Here is a 14,706-nt window from a genome sequence, read left to right as displayed (position 1 = left end):
GCTATCGCTCCACGCCACTTGGGGGCCAAGTACCAGCAATTCAGTCTGTCTCCTATAAGGACAGCACACCATCAATGCAATTAGCTGAGCTCTCTCCAGTCTGAGTGCATTTCCATGGAACCATGTACACAGAGAAACAGCACAGGAAGACCACAGCTAAAGGTCTTCACTGGCAAACTAGTCCCAAGCATCTTTTTCATTTTATTTAAAGCACGTGAAATCTTGAGCAACAGTTTCTTGAAGTCTCTATGTCCACCTCTTTCAATCAGGATAACAGGTAACAGTTTAATGTTCTAAAAATGATGGTGATGAAGTACTTCACAAATCAGCAACAGGGACGATTATTACCAATTAAAAAGGGGAAATGAATACAGGAGCTGCATAGAGATGGCCAAACAAACAGTTAAGACAACCCAGCAGTTTCCCCTTCAGATCAGCAGTCATTGCCTTATTCACTATTCACACTCTTTGACCCCTTTCATTTCAGACTTATGTCCTAACCAAAAAGAAAAGAGAAAAAAAGAAATGAACTATTTATATGGGTTAGGAGCTAAAGAGCATGTATCACAGACTGAACTTATTAGCAGCTTCAAACCATAATCTATAGAGGCAACTATTTCCATTAGCTCAAAGTTAAAATTATAAATTAGATGAAAGTTTAAAATGTTGATGTAAAAAACACATTAAAATACACATTCAGCACACAGAATTACTGAATTATATTATGCAAGACCAACGTGTCTAACAGTGACTAATGATATATGTGAAAGTACAGGGTAAAGTTAGAAACCTTTCACATTTGCATATTCTAAATTATAGCTTTAATGAACTTCCTGTTGTAGTTAATTTTCTTGCTGACTTAAAAAATACCTGCCCTAAAAAAGTAAGATGTAAAGTACAAAAAAAAAAAAATCTGAAAATGTTGCTGATTGTATTTCCAAGGCAAAATTGCAACATCAAGTCACATAACTGATTACTGGTGAATACGCATTTTTTAACTCTTGCTCAAATTCAGTTACTAAGAAGTCCTTAGCTTTAGAATAAGCAAGCACACTGGCACATGTGCAGAGATGGTCGTGGCAACACAGAAGTATATTAAACCGGAGGGCCAAAAGAAAATTACACACTAACAGGCCTCATGTGGGGAGATAAAAGTACAGGGCTAAGGAGAGCAATAATTAAGAAATTAATTTAGGTTACAGAGAACTGGGAAGACTTCTGGGGGTGAGATCTCAACTGTTACCTGGAGACAGAATAAGATTCCCACCTGCCAAGGTGTGAAGGGAGTCCAGAGGCACAGAGGAAAGACTGCAGGGAGAACAGCCCAAGGTCTGAGGGATCAGGAAGCGTCAGGACAAAAGGATCCTAAGTGCCTGGAGGCTATGACCAGGAGAACCAAGTCACAAATGAGAGGAAGTAAATCAGGAAGAGAAAGCAAAGGAAAAAGCGTTTTCCCCAGAGAAGGAGACAGACAGAGTCTCTGATACTGACAGACAACCGCAGATCAGTGACTTGACAGCGTTTATATTTTAGATACGAAGAGGCTTTAAAATGCTCAATAAAGATGAAATAATCTTAAAGCACAGGAGAGCAAGCAAGCAAGGTATGATGGGACTCGCTATTTCCAGGCTCCAAGGCAGAGCTCTCCCTCCCGGCACTGTTCCGTCTTGGTTTTGACAGATTTTTACCTATTTTATCTATTAGGAAGGCTCACGCAAAAGCAAAACAAACAGAAAATAACAAGTGCTGGCAAGATACAGAGAAAATAAAACTTTTGTGTGTCCCTGGGGAGAAAGTGGAATGGTGAAACCCGTATGGGAAACTGCGCGAAGCTTCTCAAGTGAAATCAGATACGAATGACTGTAAGACCCAATAATCCTGCTCCTGCACATGTACCCCAGAGACTTGAATGAAGGAATACAACAGGAGTTGCCGGGCCCTCTCCACAGTAGCATTATTCCCATGGTCGGGAGGGGGTGGCAAGCCCGAACGCCCACTGATGGGTAAGTGACCAACAAACTGGGGCCCATCCATACAATGATCAATCAGCCTGAAAGGAAATTCTAAGGCAGTAATAACATGAAGACATTCTGCTAAGTGAAATTAAAGCATCACTGTAGATCAAATACCAAAGAATTCTTACCAATGGTATTAAAAACAGCCAAGTTCAATGACACAGAAAGAATTTATAGACACTATAAGCCACAGTCGGTAAGAAGTTCTTTTCCTTCTAGTTTTCATCTTTATATATATATATTAAGATGCAGTTGTGTAAGACTGAGGAAAAAGTGATTTCTCAATATGTAGGAGGCTTTGGGCCAGAGATGCGTGTGGCTTAGAGGCAAAGAGCTTGCCTTGTGTGCACAGGACCTGAGTTTGGTCCTGGCATCGCAAAATAAATAAAAGGCTCAATCCGTTTGATACCCAGACTCCTTTTTTAATCCCACCCAGACACCATTCACCATTTCTTTATAAGTCTTTGCACATGTTAAGTATATGTTTCGGGACCGAAGCAACAATACAGCGGGTAAGGCTCTTGCCTTGCATGCAGCCAGGCCAGATTTGATGCCTGGCACCACTTATAGTCCCCTGACCCTACCAGGAATGATCCCTGAGCACTACTGGGTGTGGCAAAAAAAATTTTAATTTAAATTTAAAAAAACATTTAAAAAATGTTTGGCATAAATTCCCGGCAGAGTAATTCTGCCAAGATAATATAAACACTTTAGATTATAACAGATTCTCTCCTTTTTTTTTTTTTTTTGGTTTTTTTGGACCATACCTAGCAGTGCTCGGGGGCTACTCCTGGCTTGGCATGCAGGAATCACTCCTGGCAATGCTTGGCAACCATGTGGGGTACCGGGGATCAAATCTGGGTCAGTCAAGGCAAACACCCTCCCTCCCTGCTGTACTATCACTCCAGCCCCAAATTACCATCGATTCTTACCAAGCACCCTGTGAACAGAGGCACCGACTTCTCTACCCTCTGCCCAACTGTGGTGGTGATTCAAAACTGAATTTCCACTGTGCAGGTCAGCAGGTGTCTGCTTCACCCAATCACAGGAAGCACAGAAAGGACAGAATATTTAAATCTAGAAAGGAAGGAAAAAGCAAGGAGCCTAAGACTTGGAGAAAGGGAGGCAGAAGGAAGGAGGCAGAGGGGAGTTAGCTGTAGGCAGTGACAGGGAGGGACCCAGCCACAGAGAGAGGGGACAGAGAGCTGTAGTCAGGGGCAGGGAGAGACCCACCCACAGACAGAGAGGTGACAGAGATGCTGTGAACAGAGGCGCCCCTTCGGCCAGCTCTGGAGTCCAAAAAGGAATTCTCAGAGGTTTGAAGCAGCCAGTGCCATCCTTTGCTCTAGCATTTCCCACAGAACCCGATGTTACCCATACAAATGATCTATTTAAAATAAAACAAGAACATGGTAAAGAGGCACACGGTCTCAGGACCCCTGAAACCAGGTGCTACTGAGTATTTTCAATATGCAGACAAAGAAGCAACTCTTCTTTTTAACATGGTTGTTAAAAACACACACATAAATAAAGTAGATGGGAAAGGTCATAAAATTCCCCGGGACAAGGCGATCATCTCTCTTCCTTTCAGTTCTTGGTTCTTATCCCAACTAGTCTTGTATCCTGTGAATTCCTAGAAAGATAAAATATTGCGACTTTTCCCCTTGTTTCCAGGCCACACCTGGCAGTGCTGCGTGCCTGAACCCGGTTTGCCACAGTAAAGCGGCAAAGCATCCTCTGAGTCATCCCAGGACCTGAGGAAATCTATAGCAGTGGTTTGTAAAACCTTTCATTATTTATTATTAAGACTTGTAAGCTGTGCAAAATAAGAGAAAATAGAAAATATATGCTTATGGATTTCGCTTGCATCATCAGCAACTCCCCATCCTGCTACCCTGTTCCACAGGGATTCAACTAAATCCTGAACAAGTAATTTTATGTATTTTTTAATTTAGGCTTTTTAGGTCACAAGCAGTGATGGTCAGGGGTTACTCCTGGCTCTGCATTCAGGAATTACTCCCGGCGGTACTGAGGGACCATATAGGATAACAGGTCAGCTGCATACAAGGCAATTTTAACATTCGATTCCTAAGGAGATTCAATGTCTGGTTTTCAGATGGAGAGATTAGACCTAGGAAATTCAGAAAGTGCTGGAAGCATATGTGAAAGGTTTCACCACAGAAAAAGTGACAGCTAACTGCAAAGAATAAAATTAATGAAAATGACTGTTTATTTATAGATTACATATGATAACAATAATCAGACGTAAGGGAACCGGAGAGATAATACAGCATGCAGGGAGCTTGCCTCGAACACGGCTGACTGGGTTCGATCCCCAGCGTCCCACATGGTCCCCAGAGCACAGCAGAAATAAGCCCTGAGCATCTCTGGGTGTGGCCAAAAAACAAACAACAAAAGTTTCTTTAGGGTTCTTCTTTCCAAAAAGCTGTAGTTTGTGATACATTTTTTTATATAAGCTTACAATGCAGGGAGTTTGAAGGTATTTTATTTACGTCAAACAATTTTCCCCCTGAACAATGCCAAAGATGAGCCTTGCTCCATTTCAAAGCTCTGTCCTCAGAAAAGGTGCGGTCTGAGTGAAGGGGGAATGGTGATAGGTGTGGAAGAAAGCGAAGGCACAGCTAACAGAAGCTTCAAACTCACCTAGATTAAGAGTATCAATCTCTCAGACAATGTATCCAGGAACTGACAACCACAACCTCAGGACTCCTCCTGACAGAGCACCTGACAAACAAACTCAGCATTCCCACAATCCCCTGAGACAGGTCATTAGCACAAGATACTACTTGCCCAAGGCCAGTCGGTTAATGGACTTCCCTTTTCTTATTAGAACTGAAGTTCAGGAGTACTTAGGTTAAGCTTCGTCTGTCTTCAAAAATAGAAGATTAAGGATTTGTTTTTTAAAAAATTATTTCTCTGGAGCAAAATTCACTTGTGGTAGCTACCATGTTACCAAGTTGAACAGACGCACACTTACCTACTGACTTGAGTTTCACTCAGGATTCATTATTGGCCCTAAGTATGTCACACACCAGGAGACAGTGGCTCCAATATAAACACTGTCAAGCTCTGGTGCTCAGGTCACCCCTGACGGTACTCAGGCGACCACATACGGTGCTGGGGGCTAAAGCAAGGCTGGCCACACGCAAGGCAGGTGTCTTACATTCTGCGCATTCTCGCTAGCCGCTACTGGTCAGATTTTTATGAACTCAGACATACACAAGTTAAGTTTTCCTACATTTCCATTGACAGGGAAATTTAATGGATGCTTCTGCTGATGAGTATTTTCCTTTTATAGACTCAAACTTTTTTGAAACTTAAGTTCGTTTGGCTAAATCAGGGAGGACTTACTGTCTCTCCCACAGGTGCCCTTTGACAACCTGTTCCCACAGTCTCCATCTCAATATTCACAGTTCAGATTCTACAGCGACAGGGTTTCCTCATCAGTTATCCTATTTCTCTTTGGGGGTGGGAGGTGATTTGGGCCACATCTGGCGATGCTCAGGGGACGGTACGGGATGCCAGGGATCAAAGCCAGGTCAGCTGTGTGCAAATCAAGTGCCCTACTGCTCTACTATGGCCCTGGCCCCTGCCATTATGCCATTTCTCACAGTGCAGCTCCTCAGATGAACACAGGGTTCCTGCAGAGACTCAGCACAGCAGACCTCGAGGAACCATTAGCCCCCTATCCCTGACGCCCTAAATTCCCTTCCTCCCCGCCACACCACGCCTCCCATGGCGCTCCAGCACACCTGCACTCTCGGCCCAGCTCCAGGTTCTGTTTTAACCTTGGGGGCACAGCTAAACCTGCCTGCCCTAATCCCAAGGCTCCCTGGCCCTACATTCGTTTTTCTCCAAAGCAAAATCACTTGGTTTTTGCTTTCATTTTCTTCTGAGCATGTACTCTTACGACATCACATGGCTACTTCTTTGTTATCGCTGCCACTATTGACTGTCACCTCTACCTCTCCTGGAACACAACAGGATCCGAGGCAGCTGCTGAATTCTGAGGAGGAAGCAGGGCAGGGTATTCAGTTCCTTAGGATTGGAAAGATGTCTCCACGCTCCTGTATTTCATTCATGGAGGACCCCAAAGTTTTATCAATCAACAACCAGAAGAAGCATACGACAGCCTCGTGGCCTCTACAATTTATTATAAATCTAATACAGGAATAAGTTTTGCTATTCTGCAGGTATGGCAGTACTGCGATGGTCAACTCCAGGACTCAAGGGATAGGAGATAGGCCTGTCCTTCTCATTTCCTCCTCCCTAAGGGACCCTGGAGGTGACACCCACAAACTGCCTCCAGCTGATATTTAAGCTCCTTAGTGTCTTAGAGACACACAAAAGAATCTCAGAACTGAGCAGCTCGCTGTAGAGATTTCTCCAGACCCAAATTATCTAAAATTTTAGAATTCCAGGAGTGCGCAGCTGCTTGTGCGGCAGTGTGACATCTTATACTATTCATAATAAGCAATCCAAAATAAATTATCTAACATCTGCCTTTTTGGCAGGTTTGAGTGGTGAAGGGAAAATTCAAAATAATGGTGATGGGAAGGTGTAATGGTGGTGAGACTGGTGTCAAATTATTGAATGTAATCCATTATTGTGAACAACTTTATGAAAATAATTTTTTGTTTGTTTTTTTGGGTCACACCTGGCAATACACAGGGGTTACTCCTGGGTCTGCACTCAGGAATTACTCCTGGCGATGCTCAGGGGACCATTTCGATGCTGGGAATCGAGCCCTGGTCGGCCGCGTGCAAGGCAAATGCCCTACCCACTGTGCTATTGCTCCAGCCCTGTGAAAGAAATTTTTTTAAAAAAGTTTTGCTACTCTAAGACAGGCAGTTGTTTCTATGATCACCTCAATGGTTCCTATGTTTTTCATTAAAAAAAAAATAACATCTATGGGGCCAAAGAGAAAGTTTAGGGGTAAGGCATCAGCTTCACTCACCGACAGCTCAGTTTGATTCCGAGAAACATCAGGAATGATCCCTGAGCACAGAGCCAGGAGGAAGTCCTAAGCACTGCAGGGATGGGGCACAACAACCCCCCACCCCGAAAAAAGTGTCTGAGAACTTGAAAAAAAATGGTTATTACTTATTTCTTTATCATGAATAGTACTCAATGAAGCTGTGATTTGCAGGAGTGCTGAGCGCCAGGCCTGAGGTGCCTCTTGAGGATGACCCGGACTGGCAGCAGATCCGAACAGCAATCAGTTTAAATTCCACTTCCCTTGCAGCATCAGGATTTCTGAAGGACTGTGGCTGTCCCCACTGTGGTCCAGTTCAGACGCTGGATTCCCTTCAATTCTCATCGCTCTGCAGAGCAGCCCCTGCTGCATTTCAGGAAGTGTCTGGATTCCCCACTCCACTGAGTTGTTGGGTGTTGAGGCCCACCCCACCCCCTCCCCCCACTGCCTTTGACTGAACTACAGTGAAAACATGGCCCCGTTGAAGGGGGCTGAGAACAGTCTGGGGTTCAGGCACTGGCTTGCACGCGGCCATCCCCGGCCGGATCCCCGGGAACAAATGTGCACCCCTGAGAACAGCACATGTAGCCCCAGAACCCACACAAAGTCCAGCAGACAGAACTCCCTTTCGTGTTGGTCTAGGACATTAAGCCTCATCGTTGAAGAAAGCAGAATTTCCAGACAACTAGGCTTGGGTTTCACTGTCAAGTGCTCAGGGATCACTCCCTAGTCAGTGCTGGAGGGTCTCTCCTGCCTAGCCAAACCTGAACCTAACAGATCCAAATAACTACTTGTCAGGGATTCAACAGTATTTTCTAAACACTTCTGAAGTAATTCTGGAGGATAAGATTTCTAATAATTCAGTACCATTATCTCTGAGGTAAAATGCAATTTCTGGGCATAAAGATAATTTTGAGCATAACATCACCCCCAAGTATCTCCTTCTACTTCCTCTATGAACACTCCAAGCAGGACACCTAACAACTGATTCTATTAGTTATTCACGACTAAAGAGAAACAGCCACTTCAAGGGAAATGACAGATCAGATAATGGATAAATATTCCTAAATATTCCGAACTAGGTATCAAATAACAGAGAAGAAGTCTCTTTTGCCTTTACTCCTTTCATGGCCCTTGTTCCAGCCACACTTCTGTTAGCCCTACAGAAAGAAAAGTGACGTCTTCCTCCTTCCCTTTCTCTCAGTCTCAGTAGTTTTCTTACTTATGAGAGAGAATATTCTTTCCATCCTTTATAGTAGAGAACCATAAAGATACATGTTGGTTATATGATGCTTTGATAATTCCTATACCAATAGTCAATTCCTTCTCTGTCTTTCTCCCCTACAATGTGAGTTTTTTTTGGGGGGGGGGGTCACACCCAACAATGCACAGGAGTTACTCCTGGCACATGCACTCAGGAATTACTCCTGGTGGTGCTCAGGGGATCATATGGGATGCTGGGAATCAAACCCAGGTCAGCCGTGTGCAAGGCAGATGCCCTACCCGCTGTGCTATTGCTCTAGCCCCCAATGTGAGTTTCTTAAAAGCAAGCATTATTTCTTATCATAGTTTCGGTCCTTACCATGTTTTGGCAATTAATAAATCTTTGCTTAATGAAAAACTGAAAGAAAATTTCAAGTCTCATAATAAAATCTAAGGGGTTCCAGTCATAGAAATTAGCTACAAAGCATTCTATGCTACAAAAACATGTAGACAATACAAAGGGATATTCGCGAAGACAATGGATTGGGGTGTTTCTATAAGCAAAATGCTGCCAGGCAGTCTCCCAAGGATACAAAGACAAATGAGTTTTGCTCTTCATTATTAGGTGAGTATCATGAGTGTTTCCAGGATGGAACAGATATCCTGTCACGGTTTTACGAACCACATCCACAGATCAGAGAGCCCAAGAGAACTCTAAGTGCCCACAGGAGAACCAGATTGTGGACTATGGGTTCAACTACTTCATGTACTTCGCCCATGACAGTTTTCAGATTTCACCATACCAGAAAAACCTACCAGAAGAGCCTCCAAATTCTTTATGATTATCATTCCAAAAAAGCAAAAAAGCCAGGATAAAAAACACGCACAGCAAAAGCATTCCTGCTGGCATATGTCTCAAATATTTTGATGGAGAAATAGAGGAAGTGACTCTTGAGAACTGGCCCAGATGCATGGCCCCGGCGGTGCTGATGCTCCCCCAGCAAGCAGAGCACCTAACACGGTCAACAACTTGGAGCAGAGAGAGGTGTGGTTTTACCCCGCTGCAAGAGCCAGCATCATTTTGCATTTCTCTTACCCCAGCAGCTTTCCAACATTAAATAAATGAAATAATTACAGAAGTGGAGAAAATAATTCACTAAGCTAGAATTAGGTGACTCATACAATCTTATATTAAGCTAGAAGTGATGATGAGAAATGTTTTCTAATCAGCCCAGTTTACAGATTTTTAAAACTGCGATGAAAAGGAGCCAGAAATCTGATTCCCAGGACTGTGCCTACACTAATTTATTAATAAAAGCAAAAATCCCAGTCTTTTCGCAAAGGGATGGCTGCTAGAACATTATATGACTGATACCCAATCATGAACAACTTTGTAACTGTGTATCTCACGATGATTCAATAAAAAATGGGGGGAGATATCCCCAGTCATTCAAAAGAACAGGGTCTACCCATTTGAGACACATGTCACTCACAGGGCTTGCTAGGAGTTTAGAACTATTATAACAAATGTGCATACAAGAAGGATTTCCTACAGAGAGAAATGAATTTTGTCAGTATATTCTAGGAAAGAGCATCGTAACAAAAACCATAGGATGAGATTTGTGCCCACTTTCAAGACAGGATTTGTGGCTGTCTAGCTGTTTGGGGGCCACACGTGGCTGTGCTCAGGGCTTATTCCTTCTTATTCCTGGCCCTACTGCAGGCATCACTCCTGGCAGGGCTCAGGGTACCATATGCGGTGCTGGGATCGAGCAGCGGTTAGTCATATTTAAGGAAGGCATACAGGCACTTCTTTTGAAGCCTAAATCCTGCAATATTATTACATTTACTCATTGATGGTCTTTAATATTACTGGGCACTTATTTACAAGCTAGGTACTGGTAAATACTGTAGCACTGTCCTCCCATTGTTCATCAGTTTGCTAAAGCGGGCCCGGTAATGTCTCCATTGTGAGACTTGTTACTGTGTTTGGCATTATCAAATACGTCGCGAGGAGCTTGCCAGGCTTTGCTGTGTGGGCGAGATACTCTTGGTAGCTTGCCAGTCTCTCCGAGAGGGGCAGAGGAATCGAACCTGGGTCGGCCAGGTCGGCCGTGTGCAAGGCAAACGTCCTACCATTGTGCTACTGCTCCAGCCCTGGTAAATAAAAGGTTTAAGAATACAGAAGTGGAAAAAAAAAGTTTTATTTCCAACCTTTAGTTTTGGAGCCACATCCAGCTGTGTTCAGGGCTTACACCTGGCTCTATGCACAGAGAGCATTCCTGGTGGGCTCAGGGGACCCTGCGGCGTGCTGGGACCATACGAGATTGAACCCAGGTTGGACAGATGCAAAGCAAGCACCTTACCAAGTGTAGTACCGCTCCAGCCCCAGCCAACATTTTTTGAGTCGCACAGTTCTCTAATCATAAGTAAAGCTGGGAAAGGATTATGAATTGTAGGACACAGGGTTATCATTTTAAGTAGGGTGCTCAGAGAAAGCCCAAAGAACAGGAAGGACTTGGATGAAGTAAGAAAGTCAGTCACGGAACTGCAGGAGAGAATAGTGAAGCTCAGGACAGGGTAAAGAAAGAGTTCGTCACATTCACAGTGACAGCAGGGAAGAGCCGTTTGGGCAAAGGGGACTGGACCAGAACATGAAATCAGAAGTGAGCCGGGGACAACGGGGGCAGCCAGATCAAAGAACTCACTGCTGAAAATTCTATGCAAAACTACTAAATGTTACCTTAGAGAGGGATTAAAAGGCTCTAATAGGGATGGGTCAATTTCGTATGAAATAGCATGAACTGCTAATGTAGAATTTCTGATAATATCAACAGGTTAGTAGGGACGTTATTTTTGGACATTCCCAGCATCCATTAAAATGTACTTCAGAGAACAACATCAACGACTCTTTATGGCTAGCGCTGAAGCATCCTCTGTCAATTTACTAGACGTGAGTGGTGCCGGGAGATAAAAAGGCAGGGGTTGAGGGGCTGAACATGCTACCCCTGCAAGGGAAGTGGGGAAATGCTTTAACTCCCACAGCCCAGGAGGCCGGGCTCATATATAATTCAAAGTAACAAGGTGGCCAATCAAATGTCTGGAAAGTCAAACAAATCAGAAGGCCAACGAACCCCTTACCCCCTAGAACGCCAATTGAGTGCTTACCCCCAATTCAGGATACCATAACCACCCCAAGAACTTGCCTCTTTTTATGTCCCATTCCCCACGGTCTGCCTACCATTAATTTAGGGCCTCACACAGTTTTGTTGCCTGTCTAAAGAGGCGTAAAACATATCTCCAGTCATGAGGAAAGGCCCTCTGTCAGGTTGGGGCAGGTTCCCTTCTCCTCCTGCTGACAACCTGCAAGCACAGGTGACCATCACCTTCTCTCTGACCATGCCCAAAGAGCCCTTGTAGGATATCTCACTAGCAGAATGGTCTGTCTCGATTTTAGGTGCTCATGCATCGATTTCTAATCCCCGATTCTGCACAATTTTCCTCAGACATGTACTGAAAAGTCCATGAGTTCTCAAACTCTAGTGGCAATTTTGCTATGATGGAGCACAGATACCCAGGATAACTATTTCAAATTACTTACTGTCTGCTAACAAATACAACAGGCTCTCAGGAAGCATCCGCTGCACCACAGATCTTTACCCAATTAAAGGCTACAAGACCTCTTCTTGGAATAATTTCCAGGCTCAGTTTTGAATTCTATTACATTTAACCAGCAATAAAGGGGTCTACATCTATATCTCGTGCCTTTTAAAAATATTTATCGGAGTTAATAAATACAAAATACAGATTTGAAAATACTGACAAAGCACATTTCTATTAAAGCCAATCCTTATCAAAGACACAGAATGAGTCAAGGTCAATTTTTTTAGTTTAGACTTTATGCTATAGCCCAGCGCTAAATGCTGGGTAACTCCAACCCAAACTGGTAGGCCATCGAATAAGCGGTAGTTTACAACAGGTAGCACGGTTCTGTGTGTGGTAAGCAGAAGCAAAACATGAGCATACGGGGAACCGGGGCATGCCAAATACCAGGTACTCTCAGCAGGTCCTTCCCATCTGCATCTCTCCATTACACGTCTCCTCTCTTACTTGAAATCTTCCTGCTGCATTAAGCCACACTTCCAACTGCTGTCCCAACTCCATTCTTATTATATAGTTAACAAAGTAATCTTTCGGGGGTGGCAGGGGAGGAACAGGGGTTAAAAGCCACTGCCCTGTATGCAGTCAACCCCTGTTCAATTCCCTGGAACCACATATGGCCGCTAAAGTACTGCCAGGCATCATTCTGAGCCTTTATTACCATAAGGTGAAATTCCTTCACCCCCATCCCGCCCGTCAAAAATAATCCCCCCATAAAACAAAATCATAGTAATGTATCTACAATGCAAAACTGGGTGAGAACTCAGTATTAACAGACTTAGGTGCAGGAGACTGCCTTGCACGCTACCAATTAAAGTTCAATCCTTGGCATGGGATATGGTCTCCCGAGCACTGCTGGGAGTTCTCCCTGAGCACAGAGCTAGGACAAGCTCTGAGTACTGCTGAGTGTGGCCCCAACAACATAAAAATAAAAGATAACACTTGGAACAAGACTGTTTTGCATCTGTGATTGCAGGTTCTACCCTCTGTTAGAGATTTGATCTTATACAAACTTATTAATCTTGCTAAGGCTTTTTCCGTGGATAACGGCATCTACACTTCAAGGAGTCAGTCTGAGACTAATCTAGTATTTCTGAACTGGGACTAGGGCCGACGGAGGGCTCAGTGGGCTGAGAAGGCAGGTTTCACAGGCTTGGTTGATCCCCTGCGCCGGGAGAAACACCCCTTCTCCCAGCAGAGCCGGGAGTGGCCCCCAGTGTCACAGGCGGAGACCAAAAGCCAAGAACACAAACATATTAGCTTCTTATCTAACCTGTTAAAGCCTGAACCATCGATCTTTCTAAAAGTTCATCGAATTTATAAGAAAAGCAGTTTTTTAAAAAACTATTGGAAAAAGCAGTGTCTGAAAGAATACTTGCTGTGAGAGTGTGGATATGCAGAAAAATGGAGCAGGACAGACACTGCCACTAGGAACAGCTTGACTAAGCCTGCCCCTCTCCAAACACCCCTCCTCCATTCACTCATTCACTGCAAGGGCAGTAGTTCCTATCACATCTTTCATCTCCCCCAAAGAGTTTGTTCACTTTTGATGGGCTCAACAGGACAATACTGAGAATATCTCTACAGTGGGAAATTTAAAGAAAAGAAAAAGGAATAAAGAAACAGGTAGTAGTAGACATGCAGTAAGGCAAGAATTTTAATCCTAACCCCATGTTTCAAGGCTGTGGATCCAATTTTTATTTCCAATACAGCATGGAGCAAAATATTCAAAAATGCCATACGTGACCTCAGACTCAAATATTCCTTGCTAAAACTTTTAAAATACCTACACCAATATTTTATGACTATCTTCTTCCGGCATTTACAAATAATGACCAAACTCTACAAAGAAGCCAGGTAGAAATCCTGCAGACAATCTAATGAATGAGTTGGCTCCCAAGGTCTCCTGCTCCTGACTGCTAATTCCTACCAGCCGACACCTCTAAAATACAAAATATCTGCTCGAGTCAGAGGCTATCTGGAAGAAATGAATACAAATGTGACACTAGAATTGCCTGGTTCTGTACGTTTTTTAACAGAAAACATAGATGAAGAAAATCCCAGGTTCTGTATATTTTTAAGTGGAAGACATAGATGAAGAAGATTCCAATTAAAATTTTAATGAAACAGACAATAATGCTGTGTAGAACTGAACACTGAAGAATCAATGGAACAGTCAGCAAATTTGAGTTTTTCATACAGTGAAAGAAATGAGTGCAAAAGCAAAGGGACCAGCAACAAATTCGGAAAAGGCATTTACCTGCACGTATTTAAAATACATAAAGGACTCCCAGTAAACAACAAAACAACTCAATCAAAAGGGAACAAAAGCCCTTAGTGGACACTGTGCTAATGGTGACATACATACAGCTTACAGGCTCAGGGAAAACACTCAAGTGCAAAAAGAAGATGGAAAAAGTCAGCCCGGAGCCTGGGAGCCCCAGGCAAGGCATGTGATGGGCTTAGGGGAGGCCTGAACTGAATCATCAGCACCCTCTCCCTTCCCCCAAACCCTTACTGCCAGGCTCCCCAAAAAACAATGGGTGTAGCCCCTATTTAAGAAGTTAAAGAGGGACCAGAGAACAGCACAATGGGTGGGGCGTTTACCTTGCACACGGCCTGCAGACCAGGGTTAGATCCCCAGCATCCCATAGAGTCCCCTGAGCCCCACCAGGAGGAGTATCACTGGGTGTGACCCAAAGGGGAAGGAAAGAGTCAAGGAAGGAAAAGAGGGAGGAAAGTAGGGAGGGAGGGAGGGAGGAAGGGAGGGAGGGAAAAAAATGTTTGACATAAATTAACATTTGGGAAATCCAAACAGAAACCACATTGAGA

General features: G+C 43.8%; 1 protein-coding gene across 7 annotated transcripts in view; it reads right to left on the bottom strand.

Moving 5' to 3' along the window:
• HMBOX1 (homeobox containing 1) overlaps positions 1 to 14,706 on the bottom strand; it is a 150,096-nt gene that overhangs the window by 83,132 nt on the left and 52,258 nt on the right. The gene's annotated exons all lie outside the window — the stretch shown is intronic.

Source organism: Sorex fumeus, unplaced genomic scaffold, assembly GCF_029834395.1.
Source record: "Sorex fumeus unplaced genomic scaffold, SorFum_2.1 ptg000024l, whole genome shotgun sequence".
Taxonomy (NCBI): Eukaryota; Metazoa; Chordata; class Mammalia; order Eulipotyphla; family Soricidae; genus Sorex; species Sorex fumeus.
This window is presented reverse-complemented; position numbering and strand designations above follow the sequence as displayed.